Source organism: Euprymna scolopes, chromosome 29 (genome assembly GCF_053919585.1).
Source record: "Euprymna scolopes isolate OS-2025 chromosome 29, ASM5391958v1, whole genome shotgun sequence".
In the NCBI taxonomy this organism is placed as follows: Eukaryota; Metazoa; Mollusca; class Cephalopoda; order Sepiida; family Sepiolidae; genus Euprymna; species Euprymna scolopes.
In genome coordinates this window covers 55,538,930-55,558,422 of record NC_136510.1, presented here as the reverse complement: position 1 = coordinate 55,558,422, position 19,493 = coordinate 55,538,930, and positions in this window count along the sequence as shown.

The window sequence follows — 19,493 nt, the reverse complement described above, 5'->3', positions numbered from 1 at the left end:
TTAATGGTATAGTCCAAAATTATTGTTGAGATCAGTTAACAAACGAAATAAAATATAAATTTAAAATCGTCGCCTCGTTTGTTTCTGTCTGCTGAGAAGAATACAATCGGTGTAAGCAGGACGAAATAGGAGTGGAATATTTACAAACTAGTACTCATTAGATGACATAGTTCAATCTATTGCATTAAAAATATTTCTTAGATTTTTATTTCACCGCAAAGGTAATTTTACTCAAGTAAAAGTTACTCATCGAACAATCAACTTTTTTTAAATGTCTTCGAATATTTCTATGAATGCGGTTTGGCTTTTAGACAAGCAATGCTTTCACACTGCACAGTGTCAATCAGAGACAGTTAGAATTTTAAAAAAGCTCTCTTAGTTGGAGTAACTGAAATAGTGGGTAAATGTGTTGCATCCTGTAGGATCCCCCATCCCCATAAAAATAAAACGATTAGAAAATAAAAGCACAAGTGAAATCTGATACATTAAGTAACAGAACAGAATTCAAGAGGACTAAAAACAACACTAGATAAATGTGAAAATATCATAACGCGCACGCTACAAAAATAGCGCTCACCAAATTTGTTTTCATAACGTTAAACGATACGATCACATGAAGTGGACCGTCTTATCATCATGAAAATATACTTTCAAGAATAATGGGCGATGTTATAAAGTCTGTCTCAAGTTTAAAGTAAGTTATGTACATTTATCTGCTTTATTTTTTTAATTATCCGTCATTTCCCCTAAATGATTGGTGGAGTAAAGTATGTGTTATAATGAGCGCGTTTTAAAGTATGGTGTTAAATGATGAGAATCAAAACATCGTCTACAAATTGAGGCATTACCTTTCATGGAATAGAATGGAATAGGAAATGCTAATCGAAATTCTCAGGATCGAATGCCTCGATAAAGCTGCAGATTATTAGTTGTTGAATTAATGAATTTATATTTAAAATATTCCACGACGTGTGTAGTAATCGATTAATCGACGGTGGGATTCTAGTATCAACATAAACTACAATGCAAAGACTATGACATGATCCACACGTGTGGATCTACATGAAGCGTTTAACTGTCTTCAAGTTTGAATATTCAGCAACAAACAGGTGGGAAAACAACTTAAACTTCAACTTAAATGAATCGTTATAAAAAGTACTGTAATTAAGAAATGTTAAACACATTCTTCTCAGTAATATTTCAAAATGTAAACGCATATCATCTAAGCATTCATATTATTAACATATGAAGTAAGGATATAATTCCATTCTTTTGCTCTGCAGACACACATACACACAAATATCTATACTCCTATGAATTTGTTTTTTTGTGTGCATTGATAACCATATTAAAAATCTTTTTTTTTTTAAATATTTATTTAAAAAGAAAATACAACTTTGTTATATATGGATCGTGGAATCGTATTAATCAGCTAAATATCTAGCTAATTTGCATAATCTTTTAAACATTCGTTTTAATTAATTCCATCTTAGTTTTGTCGGTTTTCTCGTGGGGTGATCATCTTTGATTAACTAGTATGTAAAAAGACTAAATAAAATCTCTTTCAATGTATATTTATGTATGCGTATACATATACATATATATATATATTTGTTTAAAAATTTTTCCCATCAAGCTCCTTTGTTAGTTTTTGGTTTACATACACGAAAGTTAATATATAGGGTATTGAAACCCATGTGAAACTTTATATTTGAGTTTAGTCGGGGAAAATCGGTGCAAAAATGTGAAAATTAGGAAAATAGAATTTGCGATGTGAAGGTCGAACGGCAGCATTACGTAATAGCTATTGGTCTATGTTTTAATTTTTAGTTTTGCACCAAAGATGTTGACATAGCTCAGGCATTAACGTCAAAGGAAAAAGTAAATAGTAAAGTAAAGGCTTTGGTGGTGCACAATTCATTTTCTTTAAACTTTTTAAAGCATTACTGCATATAATTGTTCCAATATAACATAATAATAAATAAAACATCTACATATATCAAAATATAATATTTAAGCACATGTTACGACCGAGTAATACCGGGCGGCCTGTGAGTATTTATATATAACACAATCCCGAAAAGGGTTGCTGAGAATATATATTTCACGCATTTTAATAAAACAAATAAAAACATAATATTTAAAAATAATCATTTTTATATGCACTCTTAAATATCAAAATTTACAAAAAAAATATTAATGTTCCATTATAGTCATCATATTATCTGGTATATAAATTTCAAAATTTTAAATGATTCCATTATTAGGTCTCACACACACACACACACACACACACGCACAACGCGCGCGCACACGCACACACACACACACGTATTCATCTTATATATAAAAGCTAATTAAAAATATATTTAATAAAACAAACTTATTAAAATTAAAAGCTCTGCATTCTGAAGAGGAGCGGTTAAATATATTAAATAAAGGATGAGAAGTAGAATTTGCATCTAACTTTATTATATCATGAAATCAAAAAGGAAAAAGAAGAGAAATTGGAGAGAAATCATCTTTAGGCCTTGTGTAACGAAGCTAATTAATTGTCAGCAGAAGAAGAGAAAGGCAGGCATTATACAGAATATAGACTAGCAATAAACGCTGGCATGAGGACATTCAGATTATACACGAAGGGTGTATATATTAAGAAATGTGAAGAAAATATAATATTGTAAGAATAAAAAATATATATCTACTAAGAAGATACGTTAAAAGGAGGGTGACACAATTAAAAAAAAGTATATCATAGTAAACAAATAGTAGGATACCTAAGAAATGATGGGGATCATTAAAATGTAAAGAAAAGAAAAAATAAGGAACAGACAGCAAAGAAAGAAGAAAAGATAAAACCTAGTAATTGGGATATAAAATGCAGATAAAAAATACGGAAATATATATAAAAGTGAAAAACTATATGAATAATAAAAAACAAAGCGAAAATATTATAAAAAAGAAAATGAAAGATTAAAAAATCTAAAATTTACAAAAAGTTTGCAGTAAATTTCTTAAAATGTCTAAATTCTGTTTTTAAAAAGTTCACAGTAAACTTCTTAGCATACTATACTAAATAAAAAATGGTAACTGTACAAAGGGTAATATGATTCGTCAATGATGTATATATATATATATATATATATATATATATATATATATATATATATATATACAAAGAAAAAGGGAGGGCGAAAGAGAGAGAGAGAGACGGAGAAAGAGAAACATTTCATTTTCGTTATCAGGAACGTTCGTAAGCTTGAACATTTTAAGTTTGCACTTAAGACCTTTTTATGAATGTTTAACGCCTCTTGCAATGCAATAGATGAGATTCTATAGAAAAAGCCGAGAATATTTGGCGTAACGCCAGTATTTGATATCCCACAGGAAGTGTAAAGCACTCCATCAATCAAAAGCTGTAAAAAGATTTGGTAGCATAAAAATAAAAAGGGCAATCGGCAATAAGTAAAGAAATCAGTTATTTACATTTCCTAGAATTTAATGTAAACATGACTAATTGCCTGGCGTGCACGCGCGAATATAGTACTGCATGCTATTTGGCAACAATATTCTGATAATGTTGTGTATGCATATAGTCCCGAATTGCATTGTGATATATGGGACGATTAATTGCATTTTTATTCTTGCTCTCTCATAGATAAGTGAAGCATAATTTATTGGCTTAGTCATATAAATGATTGTTTGGTTTATTGCAAATTAAAATAGTTGTTCCTTATATTTAAGTAAAGGTTTAGTAAATATTAGTAGCAAGACACTGAATAATTATAAAGACAAGACAATCGTTGGTTGAAATTGTGAATGAGTTAAATACGTCTTTCGATACACACACATATATTCATAAATGTATATTTATATATTTATATAAAACTATATGCGTGGAGAGCAGGTTTCATTCGTGCAAACGTTCTTTTATTTAACGAAACATTTTCATATTTCAATTTTCCGAATTATCCGTCTAGTATTTCAGTAAAGTTCGTGTATATCTGTTTAGTAGGGTTTTCGTCTAATTCTATTTCTTTTTTTTTATAACACCATCAAATCATCACCTAGCAGGTTCGCAAGTATACATTTCATTCTTTAGTTTTATCGACTAATAATTGACAACTTTGAGATGCATGCGACCCCGGATTATGTGCAATGCGCACACACTAATTATTAGAATGTTATCTAACAACGGAGAATTTTTCAAGGTTAATATAGCAATATTAGGAACTTAAAATTTTGTGACTAGTTTTGTAATTTATCTTATGAAATATTGACTTCGATAGTCTTTTACTATTGTATTATTTTCGTGTTTTAAACTGATTTTGTGATATAAGGCTAGTGACGGAGAGAGTCACGTAGGAAATTAGATGTACAATTAAGTTTTATTATTCCCGGTAATACCCCTTCCAACGAGTATAAAACTGATTTATACATTGATATGTGTACTCTTTTTAAGGCCTTCAATTGTTTATGCGTTCTAAGAGATTAAATGTTGTCATTTCCTTATAGTAATAAGGGCATCTTATTTTCTTATTACAGTTAAGATAATATATATATATATATATGCATATATATATATATATATATATATATATATATATATAAAATCTCATGAATAAAGTTTTTTATAATGAAAAAAAAAAATTGGAAAGTGTTGAAAAAAATCAAAGCTCAAGGAATGCGTATTCATTAGGTTCCAGGGCATATATAGTATAATATAATACTTTTCAAGTTCCAAACATCAAATTTTCTTCAGTAAAAATAAGCCATTAACATATTATTTTTTATTGCGATTAACAATTATATTATTGCTGCATATTTAATCACATGTTGATCTTAAAAAAATTAGGGGGAAAAACACGTTATGAAAAACTTACGTGGTTTATACAACAGACACGCACTGCTGTTTTTGTTTCTTGTTCATAATGATCATTTTTTAAAAAGTTTTTACGCTTACATTTACCCATAATATTGAGCTTGTTCTCAACAGGCATACGTTTCTTTTTTTTTTGTACATTTTTCGCAGTTATTTTTTCTTACTTTCGTTCTTGATATTGCTTACTAGGTTGCCAATCTAATTACAGATACACCCTACCAAATAATGTCTCATTTCAAGGCGCATTTCAGAATGGTTGAATAGTAGAATTGCTATTAAGGACGGTCTTAAAGTGTTCATATTTTTAATAATTTTGCTATTGAATTTTCTTTCGCATTTTTCACATGGTACCATTGAACAAAACAGGACACGTTAACTAATTATTACCATGTCTATTTTTCTATGTGTACTTAGCAATGTTTACCGATTAGAATAAACGTATGATAGGAATTATAAATATTCCGACGTAATATGTAAAATAAATATAGAAACTCGTCGATGTTTTTGCCTTCGTCACTATTTCGGTTTCTTTGCTTTTTACTCTTTTCCACCCCGAACAAAGCATATTGCTACTTGGAACCAAAGAGGTTATTATTCGGGATCGTGTTTAGAAGGGGGTTGAGGGGCGATGAATAGCGAGATGTCTGTTCACATTTTGTTTAAATTTCCGCAGGTTAATACATTTAGAGAACTGTTAAACAAGAAGAGAATTACAAAACTTAGTAGTCATAGGAAAGAAACTATTAGACTAGGTAAGGGATTCAAGATAAAAATAGTGGAATTTTGCTGTTGCCGGATTTGTTGTGTGTATGTACGTCGAGAGGGCGAAGTGCATTAGAGCACACTACATAAAGTTCTTGCAAAACATGGATGAGATATTAGAGTAATGGGACAAGTGCTGGAGCTTGGCAGATATTACAAGGATTATTAGATTTAGGATGCTTCTTTGCAATGCTGACAAATGTTCAACCAAGATGTAGCAACAATGCTTCATGCATGGACGAATTTTGGCTTTGTAATGATATAGTATGGCCTCTAATGTGATTAATTTTCTAGCACTGTAGAGGGAGTCTACTTTCTTTTTAGCAGCCTTGGTAACGTCCTCAATGTATTTGTTCGAATATATGTTGTCTATGAATATTACGTCGAGTTGTTTAAAAGATTGACTCGCGGGTAAGTTGTTATTTGTCATAGCGAACAGTGGTTAAGGTAGTTGTTAGGAGAAATAAGTGTAGTTTTTGTAGAATTAAATGTTATCATCCACTTAGGGCTCATTCTTACTACCGACTGAATGCCGGTTTGTAGGGTTTCTGACATTCACTAGGATGTAATTTTTGTGAGAACCCCTTAATGCCAAACATTGTTAAATGCCTTAAATATATGAAGGGTTAGATCCTTTCGGATGGTCATAATAAAGAGGAATGAAATAAGCCGTTTTATATGATCCAAACGCAAAGTTCCGCATGACGTAAATAGGATTTATTTCTCGGCTTGTCGCTGTTGAAGTTGGCCTATTGTTGTAGCGATCGAATCGAAGTTAAAAATGACTTGTGTTGGGAAATTCGAGACAAACCGCAGCACAAGCTTAGCAGTTATCTCCCACATGATGATTCTATTAGGATACGTATACATATGTAGATAATTATTACAATATTTTCTCTCTCTCTCCCTTTATCTATCTATCTATCTATCTATCTATCAATCTATCTATCTATATATATATGTGTGTGTGTGTGTGTGTGTGCTGTGTACAACCACTCAATCCTGCAGCTATTTTTAGTCGCTCACGAAAACACTAACAAAACACAAATGGTAATTACAATTGTAATAAACCGCGATGCGTTATTGCACACAGGTAAACAGCACACCCTCCCCCCAAAAAAACAATAATCAGCTGAAACCGCTGCATCTGACATGTGACCGTTAAATGTAATTTATTATATACTAGATGTACCCGCCGGGCCACGCGTTGCTGTGGCTCAGGCTGGTTAACGCAAATATTAGTTTTTGTATCGCACAGACACACGCACACACACGCACACATAAACACACACGGACACGCACATGCGAACACACACACGCGCACACACGCTTTCATAATAGTCAGAAATAGATAGTTTAAAGGTTTCACAAGGAAATTTTAAAGTATTTAAACTGTATATATCTGGTTATGATTAAAGGTTAGAGCCAAGCATTATAGTTCACAATGTACTGTTCCGGCAATTTCCGGGTCTCGGCTATAGTATTTATGTAATTTTTTTTGTTTTTCATCGTTTTATTATTAGTTATTTAATGAACTTTTTTGCTAACTTATTTCTTATAAGAAAATTGCATCGGCAATTTCTGGGACTCGGCTATAATACTGTTATAATGAGTTTATTCAGTGAAAATAAAGCACGGTAACATTAGCACGTATGTGCATGAGAGCAATTAACATCTATTATATATTTAAAGCAAAATAAAAAAAAATTTGGCTTATAAATATTCGTCGATGTGTCGCAAAATATTTATTATTAATAACATCTACGATTTACTGTAACAAAAAAAGGTGTATTTAGTGTAAAAATAGAATTTAAGGCAATCGTACTGAAAAAAAAAAATTAGTATTAAAAAATTTGTGACGCTTATAAACATGTCTCGATTTGTTCCCAAACATTATTTATTAAGAACATCTACGATTTATATATAAAAAAATTAAACAGAGTAGTATTTGTGTATAATTAAGATGTACAATATATTCAATGAAAAATTAAAAGGAGTTTTGGCTTTAAAACATGCCTCGATGTGTCACAAAACATTCTTTTATTAATAACATTTATTAAAACAGAAAATATTTTGGGGCGTAAAAAGAATTTTAGTCAATCGTACTGTAAAAGAAGATTTATTTTGTGTATAAAACCAATTTTTGGTTTATAAACATGTCTCGGTGTTTCGCAAACATTTTTTCTTGATAACATCTAAATCTAATGAAACAGAAAAGAAAAATAATTTTAGTCAAAAATTTTACTGAAAAAAGTTTATCTAGCGTAAAAAAGAATTTTGGGGTTGTAAACATGTCTCGATGTACCGCAAAATAATTTTTATTAACAAAATCTACGATTTATGTAAACACAAAGGATTTAGCACGGTAGCATGAGTGTACAAGAACAATTTATATCTACGATGTATTGAATGTAAAATAAAAAGATATTTTGACGTAAGACCATGTGTCGAAGTGATGCCATGATTGAATGCAAGTAAGTGTTCGTTTATTGAAAAGAATGGGATTCCTGAATGTGGGGATCTTTAGCGCTCAGCTAATCAGAAACGAAGGATTATGTCAAGGGGGTATTTATTATTTATGAAGAAGAAATGGGAAAGGTTGTGTAATGTCTATGAGGTTATGATATAGTTATATCTTCTAAAACCATATGAATACTTCCACAAACAATGTTACATGATCACCTAAACCTACATATATGTATATGCGTATGTATAAACTTGCTTGTTCTTATATTGATTTAAAAAATGTACATTACATCTTTTCATAGCTTCAGCATTCATGTATATAATTTTCTTTTGATTTATTTATACATTATTATTAATATTTATTTCATATTTTTTACACTATTTTTATTGTTCTGGCTATAAAACTAATAATACACATATTTAATCCATTTATGTATATTTATTTATACAGTCTTTGTTTAATATTTATACTTGTCTACTTACTTTTATGTACGTGTATAAATGTATATTTGTCTATTTGTTTGGTAATATGTGTGTACGTGTATTCATATATATGTATGTGTGTGTATGTTACTGGAAGTTCACATGCCTTAATGTATGTGTATGCTTTAAAATGGCAGTTTGATTCAAATAATAATTATTAATCTCTATCGCATGAACATTATTATTATTATTATTATTATTATTATTATTATTATTATTGTTATTATTATTATTATTATTATTTTATTATTATTATTATTGTTATTATTATTATTATTATTATTATTATTTTATAACCATCACTAATATTATTTTATTATATTGATTTACTATAAATTTTGTTTCTATTATTATAATTCTTATTATTCACATTTTGTGTTGGGCTGTTGGTACTGCCGAGTTTATTCCTACACGCAGACTATAACAAATGAACATATACTATCAACATCTACTTTTCTCAGTCTTTCAGCACTTTCGGCAAGATTCTGGCTGTTATCAACAAGTCAGTATTTTAAAGTACTTCTACATTGTAATGGATCCAAATTTTCTCAATCCACTTGTCAAATCCTTTTGTTATACCCACCAGAGCTCCCATCACATAGGTATACCTTCTATTTTCTTCAACTGCCACTATCTTTTTATCCCCCTTTTAAAGTCTTTGTATTTTTCGACTTTCTTCTTTTCTTTTTCCTTCACATTCGCATCAACTGACACTGTTTGATTATTCCGTTGTGTTCTATTTTCTCAACAAACCTAAACCTGGTCTCTTTGCTTCAATCACATTAATTTCACATTAGATGTTAATATCCCACAATAATTTCACATTATCACACGCCATAACCTCTCCTGTAATATGCTCCTACGATTTTCATTGCATTCCAACTCTATTTTCTCAATGAACATTTATTGCAATATTGCCATGCCGTCTCTTGTATTCCTTTTGAGCTAACTTCTCACAACTTTTGATGAGACGTTGTAAATGCTCATATAAGGACTTTCAGTCGTTTTATCCATGTGATACTTCACATAATTTGTCCTGAGCGATTGCTTCTGTGCGGCTCATATTAGGGCTTCTGTCTCAACTTTCAAGTAACATTGTGACAATCATCGCCAGTTTTCCCCCCTTGTCCACTGCATCTGGTAGATCTCTAGGCATTTTCTTCTCAATACATTTAACTTTCATTTTTGTTCATATATTTTTATTTTTATTATTATCATTATTATTATCATTATTATCATTGTCATTATTATTATTATTATTATTATTATTATTATTATTATTAAAAAACAAAATTTACTTTATTGGTTATTACTATTATCACTAATATTATTATTATTAGTAGTGGTGGTGGTGGTAGTAGTAGTAGTTTTATTATTGCTGTAGCTGTAATGGTAGGTGTTGTTTTTTGCTGTCATTGCTATTGTTGTTTTTTGCTGTTAATATTATTGCTACCGATATTTGTGTTGCCATTATCATTGTAGATTTTATTTCTATTGTTGTTGGTGGTGGTGATGGAAATAGTGGTGGTGATGGAGGAAAAAGGTCGGGAGGGGACCTTTGATCTTGGTGGGGAACCCTCCTAGAGATAATGTCCGGGTGGTGGCGTAACCTTTAATTCACTGACCATTTATGGGAGAATATCAAATCAAAATATTGAAAATAACGACGTGAATGAGGCTAGAATATATTGTGATGGTATCACGTCAGATAGGTGTCCCACCCGTCAACAGGGTGGATTCTGCGTCATCATACAACGGTCAAAGTTCTGAGGATGTGGCTGGATATAAGGGGAGTAAGAATTGCCAGAGAGAGTCCCAAGACATGAAGGGAGTCGGAACAGGAAATGTAAAAAAAAAACGTGGACAGATGAGGAAAGAAGAGTACCGTGGGAATGCTTTGTAAGAAGTGAAAGTACCAAATCTGGTGGATATATCCTAAAAGTAAAGGAAGAGTGGGAATCGAGAGGAGGAGGAGCTAGAAGTGTCACGAGTTTGGTATCCCAGTTAAAACAAATTAAAAATAACAACCTACTTTCAGTGATTGCAAGAGAAGAGATTGAATGGATGGTTAGGAATGAAATGGATAACGAAAGTAAAATTCATGAAACTAGCTCTGATGAAAGAACTGAGAGAGTGAAAGTGCAGAAGGGAAATGTAAGCGATGATATGAGGCGGGCAACTGAGGAGGAATGGAATGCTATAGTTCGAGGTAGTGATGAGAAGGAGCTTGGGGGATTTAAGACAGATGAGATCAATGACTCTGATACAATAGAGCCAGTGAAAGGAGCAGATGTATGGAGAAGTGGTGATGAAGTTTGAACTTTGACTTCTGTAGAAAAAGAAGTACTTCAGTATTTAAGGGAGACTTTTCTTGGAAACGAGATCATAGATATTTCGAACATGAAGAGTAATGGAAGGCGGAAGGTGAAAAGCGAGGTAAAAATAGTTCAAGGCGTAATTCACAACATCAGAAGAAAGAACATATCGATTACGGAACTTAACAGGCTTCTGTATGCAGCGTCATACGTTATTGCGAATCGTCTTGGATTGATACAGAAGTAAAAAGAGGAAAATGCAGGATAGAAGAGCATACTGACAGAGACGGACGACACTGATTTGGAAGGCTCCTACAAAGTGAACATCTGCCAGCAATTACAGACCAATTGCATGTCTACCACTAATATGGAAGCTGTTAACCGGAATCTTTGTAGAAAAAGTTTATGGACATCTTGTGAGTAATGGTGTTTTCCCTGATGAACAAAAAGGATGCCGGAAAGCTCGAGTGGTGCCAAGAAGCAGCTAATAGTTGATAATGCTGGACGCAAGGAGGAAACAGAGGAATCTGAGTGTAGCCTGGATCGATTACAGAAAGGCTTACACCATGGTTCCTCATTCAATGTTTCGTGCAAAACTATCGATGATGAAGGTTGCTGGGAATGTGATAGGACTTTTGGAGACAAGTATGGCTCAATGGAAAATCCTACTGACAGCAAACAGAGAGGTGCTGGGGCAGGTTGGCATTAAACGTGGAATATTCAAAGGATATTCGTTATCTCGACTTCTTTTTGTAATGGTAATGATGCCACTGAGCATCCTCTTGAAGAGAGAGAATCTGGGGTATAACTTTGGATCTGGTGACAGACGCCTCGACAATCGTTTATGGATAATTTGAAGATATGCGATAGAAACGAGAAGGGAATAAAGAGACTGGTAGAGCTCGTAGGGACATACTCGGAAGATATCGAGATGGGATTAGGGATTAGTAAATATGCGGTGCTGGTGATGAAAAGGGGAGTAAAGGTTCATTCGGATGGAATAGTGCTACCAACTGGAAAATTATGAAAGAAATAGAAGATACAGGGTATAAGTATTTGGGAGTGCTGGATAATGTAGGCATCATAAACAGAGAAATGGAAGTGAGTTAGAAAGGAGTATCTTATCAGGGTAAAACTAATTGCGAAGTCGAAACTGTATGGAGGAAACATAATGCAAACGGTGAATGTATGGGCAGTCATTGTTTTGAGATACCGTGTGGGAATTTTAGAATAGTCTGACAAGGAGTTGCATGCCATGGATATCAAAACAAGAAAAGTTTTAGCAATATTTAGTATATCTCACATTCGAAGTAGCGTAGCGAGGCTGTATCAAAAGAGTTGATGGGAGAAGATTGAAAATGTAAACAATTGTGTTAGCAAAGAGCAGAGCTCATTGAAGGAGGATGTGGTTTGAAGTAAGGAGTGGGTACTCAAGATTGTAACCAATGAAGTTGAGGTATGTGAGACCAAGGCTGAGTATGTGAAACGTATGGACAGAGAAAGGGCAGAGGAACTGGCTAGGAAGAAAATGCACAGAAAGTTCTTCCAGGATATAGCAGAGGTGGTTAATGAAATTCATGACAATGGCTTACAAATAGTACTGAAGCTTTTGTTTGTGGAGCACAAGAGTAGGCATTAGAAACACGACTGTTCAAAAACGTGGTTCTAGGAGAGAAAGTTGCTGAAGAATGCCGGATTTGTGGTAAGACCTCAGAGTTAATTTTGCACCTTGCAGCAGGGTGTAGCGGATTGGCCCAGAGAGAGTTCCGCAAAATACACAATTGCATGGGGTTCCGGATATATTGGGAGGTTTGAAAGAATGTTGGGGTGAAAAGTGCTGGAAAGTGGTTTGAGAAGATGCCTGATGGAGTGAGAACAAGTGAAAATAGCAATGTGGAGGTATAGGGGAACAAACGTGTCATAACGACCAAGCAATTGGAATAATTGGTTGGATTTAGTCATTGACAAGGTCTCAAAAAACTGGCAAATTGTAGACTTCTCAGTATCCTTGCGCAGGAATTTGAGAGAAAAGGAGAGCGAGAAGTGGAGCAGTTATGCTCTATTGGCTTCAGAGATAAGGCGTATACACGGGGTTAAAACACAAATAATCCCGGTCGTTATTGGTACGCTAGGAGTAGTATTAAGTTGTCTGAAAGGACAATTTAAAAAACTATGAATTTCCGATGCTTTAGGCGGCCTTCAGACCTTGTCTGTTGTAGGTACAACCAACATTTTTAGAAAATACTATGATTTTTGAAGTTCCTAGTTTGGAGCCGAGATTAAGGAAAATCCTCTGGAAAAGTATCCCATCATTTTTCAAGATGCTGATAAACGAAATCAGAATTATTATTATTATTATTATTATTATTATTATTATTATTATTATTATTATTATTATTATTTCAACGATTACTATTATTGCTAAAACCATTATCGCTTTTTTTCTTCTTATTTCATTTTTATTATTATTGTTACTTTCATTATTCTATTCCCTTTATTACTGACATAATTACCACCGTCGTCATCATCACCAATACAACTAATAATGACATTACAATTGTTATTATACATCTATATATATAAAAGCGAAAATGTGTGTATGTATGTATGTTTTTTTGCATGTGTGTTTGTGTGTCCGCTAAAAATTTCTACAGACACGACGAAAATTCACAAATTCGGTATTATATCGAAGCTCCATCCTTCGCTCGAAAAATATCGAAAAATTGACCCAAAACGTTCATTTTTTTCACCCCGAAATCGAAAATTTTCGACGGGGGGGGGTCAACAAAAACGGTCCTCTCGTGATGACGAAAGGTTCTACACATGCCTCAGATGACGTCATGACCTGATTTACTTTAAATAGTTGAAAAACATATTAAATTTCATGTACGTCGCGTAAGCTCAGTTGGTTAGCGCGTTGGTTCGTTATCTAAACGTTTTGGGTTCGAATCGTGGTGTGGGATGTCCTTTTTTTTCGATGTTTTAAATTTAAATATTGAACCAGTGTTATTTAAGGCATTCTTCACGTAACGTTCGTTTTTCTTTTTTTACTTCGCTTATCCACCCCCGACCACACACTCAAAAACACCCCGGTACCCACCGATTTTTTAAATTATAATATCGAAACAGGCTTATTTAAGCCATTTTTCACGTGTTTGTTTTTCTGTTTCCTTTTTTTTTACATTTAATGTCGTTCGTTTGCCTCACGTTAGTTTTTTTCGATGTTTTGATTACCCCCCCCCCGCTTAAGTTTTAACGTTCGTTTTTATGTTTTCTTTTTTTACTTCGCTTATAACAAACAAACCTGGCCATTGAACTCATTTGCTGTCGTCGTCGTGTGTTTGCTTCCGTGCGCGCACCTGTCAATTTGGTTCTTACTTAAATAAATTCAAACATCTTTCAGTAACTCATTCTGGCTGGCCGATTTTATTTTCAAACTTCGCCTCAGGGCTTCGGGTTCGATCCTTCCCCCGCCCCAGTTTTTTTTTTATTTAATAGCACACACACACCTCCAAACACCCGGGCAATGCCGGGTACCCCCGCTATTAAACAAATAAAACACAAATGCGATGTGCACGTATAGAAAAAAAACCGTGCCTTTCGATATAGGTGAACATTTCCAAATTATTTCAACAATCACAAAAACAATGACACCGCTCACTTGTGTGCAGTCAAAACAAGAATAAAATTCTCATGTAAATTCCGTTGAAAAACCACGTGAAAACGTAGCGTATTTTTAGTATCTGTGAAAATTCTTAAATGATTGCCAAATTTTCACATATAACACGTGATTTTTCAATGGAATTTACTTCAGAATTTTACTTTTATTTGACCTACACACGAGTGAGCGATGTCATTATTTTCGTGGGTGTTGAAATAATAATAATAATAATAATAATAATAATAATAATAATAATAATTATTATTATTATTATTATTATCATTTTCCATGATACTATTTTCCCGTTAAACACATTCCTCTCAGTTCCTCATCATTTATCATACATATTAGAAGCATTTGAGTTTTAATGTTTGTTGCCGATATAAACGAACACACATGTGTTAGAAATTAAAATAAAAAATACATTTTCTTTTCACAAACGGTTAAACTCAGTAAACGCTGTCGCCATTGTTTACCACATATTTCTCTTTATAAAGAATTATTAACCATTTGTATTATGCGATTCACAGCATAATCATTCTTTTAGGATGCTTCCATTTTAGGAGTGCTTTATTCAAGTTCAAGCTTTATTAATACAACCATAGACTTTCAAATAGCAGCGCAAGTGTCCGAGCATTTCAACATTATCAGATTAGAAATAGTTACAAAAGATATTCAGCTGGGATGATTTCCAAATATTTTTTCTGCCAATTATCTTCCTTAACGTAACGACTCCACAACATATGTTTTCCGCCATTAAACATTAGAGTCTTTGGATTCATATTGAGTAGTAGCCTAGAGAATTTCGAAATAATAGTTTAAATATGACATAGTCTCAATTAATCGTCAGTCGTTGTCTTTAACCACCTCTTATTCCCGCGTTACACAAAAATTTCAATATTAAAACCATTAACTAGTTAACTGTGGCGATTCTACTGCTGGTGGTCTACTTTTGATTTAAACTTTATTAACCTTTAGAATATTTTTATTATAAAATTCTAAAAACAATTTACAGGCCATAATTGAAACATAAAAATATCTGCTAAAATTAAATCTCTCCTATTTCTCAGGCGATAACAATAACTCATGTTGCCATTATTTAATATCTTTATAAATACTTGTCAAGATTCATGTGTTTTTACATATCCTGCTTTGCGGTTGATGGAATTAGCAATCTAATACTGCTAAAAATGTGTACACCCATTAGTGTGTTAGAATTATCGGCTTCTGATGTCAACAATTCGACAGCTCAAAAAAGTTGGCAAAATAATAACAGTGAGACACTTACAGTGCTTTCAACAGACAAATTAGATTAAATTTCTTTTATGTGGACTATATATATTTTCACTGCATAAAAACACAATGATATTTACACTGACGAGCAGACACACTTGATTGATCTTCTGATCTTGGAGAGATAAAATTTTATGCTATTCTGCCCAAATATTTGTCATCATCATGTTTAATCATTTCAAGGGCTTCTACATGAAATCTTGGTTGTTATTGTGATTATAGTTGAAGTCAGAGATATTGTTTATAGTTAGAGTTGGGGTTAACAAAACAATTCTGTAAGGAATTCGAAAATCTATGGACCATGTCAGCTGGCAACAACCTGAATCGATATTTACATGTTTGCGAGCGTGATGGGTAACGTCATATGGATTAAATTAATATAATATAGAGTTAAGTTTTGGGAGTCAGAGATTGGAGGCAAGAGGAAGCAGATCGGAGGATGAAAGAGAGGATTATTTTAAAATGCAGAAGGCGGCGTCAAGGGAACTCTTTATGGTGTAGTAACGTGGCATTTCTGGTTCCGAAAAAGTATTTCGGCCGTGAATAATAATTGCATGTTTGTATTTTAAACCTGGTGTTCGTGTTTGTCTTTTAAACCCAGGTACGTAATCTTGTCTTGTCATTACCAACACAAAGAACATTGTTCCTCCCCTCGTATGTACTCCCCATCATAAACACATACTCTTAAGTATATAATATAATGACATAAACGGCCCTCATCCAACATATACGCGCACACTGGTCCTATACATTTTCTTGGTCTTCCCTCCTAATCTTCTCCTGTTACATAACACTTAGTCTCTCTTCTGTGCTTCATGTATACAACATAGACACAGTTTGGTGCCGTTTGAAAACCCCTTCATATTACATATCTCTATTTTGATACCCGCTATCCACTACTACTACTACTACTACTACTACTACTACTACTACTACTTATAATAATATTAATAATAATAATAATAATAATAATAATAATAATATTAATAATAATAAAAATAAAAATCGTGTTAAAATAAAGAATTATTATTTATAAACCATAATTATTTTTTTAAATATTATATATAATAACACATTTGTTAATGTTCTGCAAATTTTCGAATCTTGAATCGGCGTAATCTTGGAAGTTGAATTCATTTTTATTATTCAGAAAACTGTTCACTTCTTGGATGCTATTACCACAAAATCTCAGTCGATGTAATCCTCGATCTTCTTCAGATGTCGAAATCGAGAATCTTTGTGTCAAACTAGTGAATATGAAAGAAATTTCAAATTAAACTCGATATTTCATTCAATGTATTGGATGGTTCTCGTTTTCTTAATTATGACCTACTGGAGATTTTAAGTATTATATTTTTATATTTCCTTTGTACTAAGGATTGAAACGTAAACTTCGAAACCATTGTCACTAATTATAACTATTACTTTATTTGCTGCGGCACGAGCCTATATGCAGATTAATTAGTTCGATAAAACGCACTTGAAAAAAGATCAGCGGTTAAATCGTCCGAAATCTCGTGAGAATAATATTCAAGATGGGAACAGTAGTCCGATTTATCCAAATATACAAGTTATCAATCGTCTATCTCAAAAATACCATAACATGTTTTTTCAACCTCATTGAAACACTCAATTCGGCTGCATTGATAGGAATAGACAGTAGTCAAACGGGGCTTAAATCTGGGCTTTAGTCCGGTTGCACAGAACTTCTACACCATCTACATCTGTAATTATCTTAACAGTGTGTACGATCATTTTGGTCGACTCACTCGTTCTAGAGTAAAATATTCATGATATCGTGTCAGACAAAGCTATTCCGAACGTTGAATGTTTTAGGATGAGGTTAAGATTTGACCTATGTCGTTTGAAGAACAGACAGCTTATTTTCATCTGTGTAATTATCACCATCAGATTAGAGGAATAATATGAGACGGTGAATGATCAGCAGACGACAGAAGGACAGTATAGATGGCAGTCGTTTGTTGACATAGGCCATTGCTGTAATAGATGAGAGTGATGCGTTTCTTCTCAATTTCCATCTCTCCCCTTCTCGCTCTCTCTCTTTCTTGCTATCATGCTCTATCTCTTCTACTCTATTTCCTTCAATGAATACATAAACAAAAACAACTCCAAATCAAATAACTTAAAAGTGCAAAGAACCTGTGAAATGTGAGTGATAGCATTTATTCAATACTTTGTTGCTACTACCCATACTTCTTTTCTCACTATCTGTTTAGTGGCGATTTTTCACTAATAACGATCGGCCATTTTTCTGGCATTTGAGTGACAATAAGCCTCCTCAAGATTCTACTACAATCCATATCCTCTAAGTCAGGGTGATTCCATTGTTCAAGCCCCACGAGGGGAACGGGGAACTATGTCTTACGGCCACTGATCTCCACTGGAATTTGAATGGCAATAAGCCTCCCCAAGACCCCAGTTCTCTTGGTACTTGTCCAGCGGAGGTCTGGTCAACGCTCTCTCCTCGGTCTTTCCATCCTCCTTAACTCTTCTCGACTATTTGGCATCACTTTTTGGAGGTTTGATGGAACAATGGGAGAGGATAGGTGAAAGGATAGAGAACTGGTAGATACGAAGCTTAAATATTCTTGGTTCCATGTAACGTTTTTTCATGTTTTGCCTCGGCAGCAGTTTGATTGGCCCAATCATGTGGCTCATGTGTATTAATCTCTACATTCAATTATTTTCCTTAATATTTTAGCTGTTTTCATTACAGTTATTTGTTGTATCTTTTCAGCCATTCCTCTGATTCCAATTTCTCCTATTCTTTTTTCAAAGTTTTTTCAGAATTGTTCCTAGTGCTCCTACTGTTATAGGTATTATCTTAATTTTCTTTATCATCTATATACCTTTTATCTCTTTAGCTAACTCATTGTATTTGCTCCGTTGCTCATTTTCTTTGATATTCACCCGGTGGTCAGTTGGGAAAGCAAACACTACGATTTGATAGGGTTTTTCTTTCTTCTTAATTATTACGATAATACGGTTTTCTTGCTTGGGTGGGTTTACCAGTTTGTATACTCATGTCTCATAGGATTTTGTGATTCTCGTTTTCAAGTACTGTTGCCGGGTTATGCTGGTACCATTTCTTTGTGCGTTTGAGATGCAGTTGTTTGCATAATTCCCATTATACTTCCCTCCCCACTTGATCATGCTTATTTTTGTATTCCTTTTCGGCTAGTTTTCTGCATTTGCTTACTATATGGTTTATAGTTTCGCCACTTTGTCCACAGAATATACATTTTCTCTTTTCTTGTGATTTGTCGATCTTTGCTTTGATGTGGTTGGTTCTTTTCGAGTTATCTTGTGCTGCAGTTATTCGGGATTTAGTTTCTTGATTTACGTGTCTTTTTCGCATGTTGATGCGTTTTAGTTATTCTCATCTTTTGTCATTCTTATGAAACTTCCTTGTAGTTCTTTTTCTTCCCACTTTTCTTTTCTCGTTTTATCTTTTGCCACTCTGTTTTCTGTTTTGTTGATTTTTCAGTGTCTCTTGCTGCCCTAATTATCCTTTCAGTATTTTACATTATGTATTTTCTAGTTATTTTTTGTTTCCTTTTCACGTAGAGTCGGTCTACATCGTCCTTTGGGTGTAGTGTATTGTGCATGG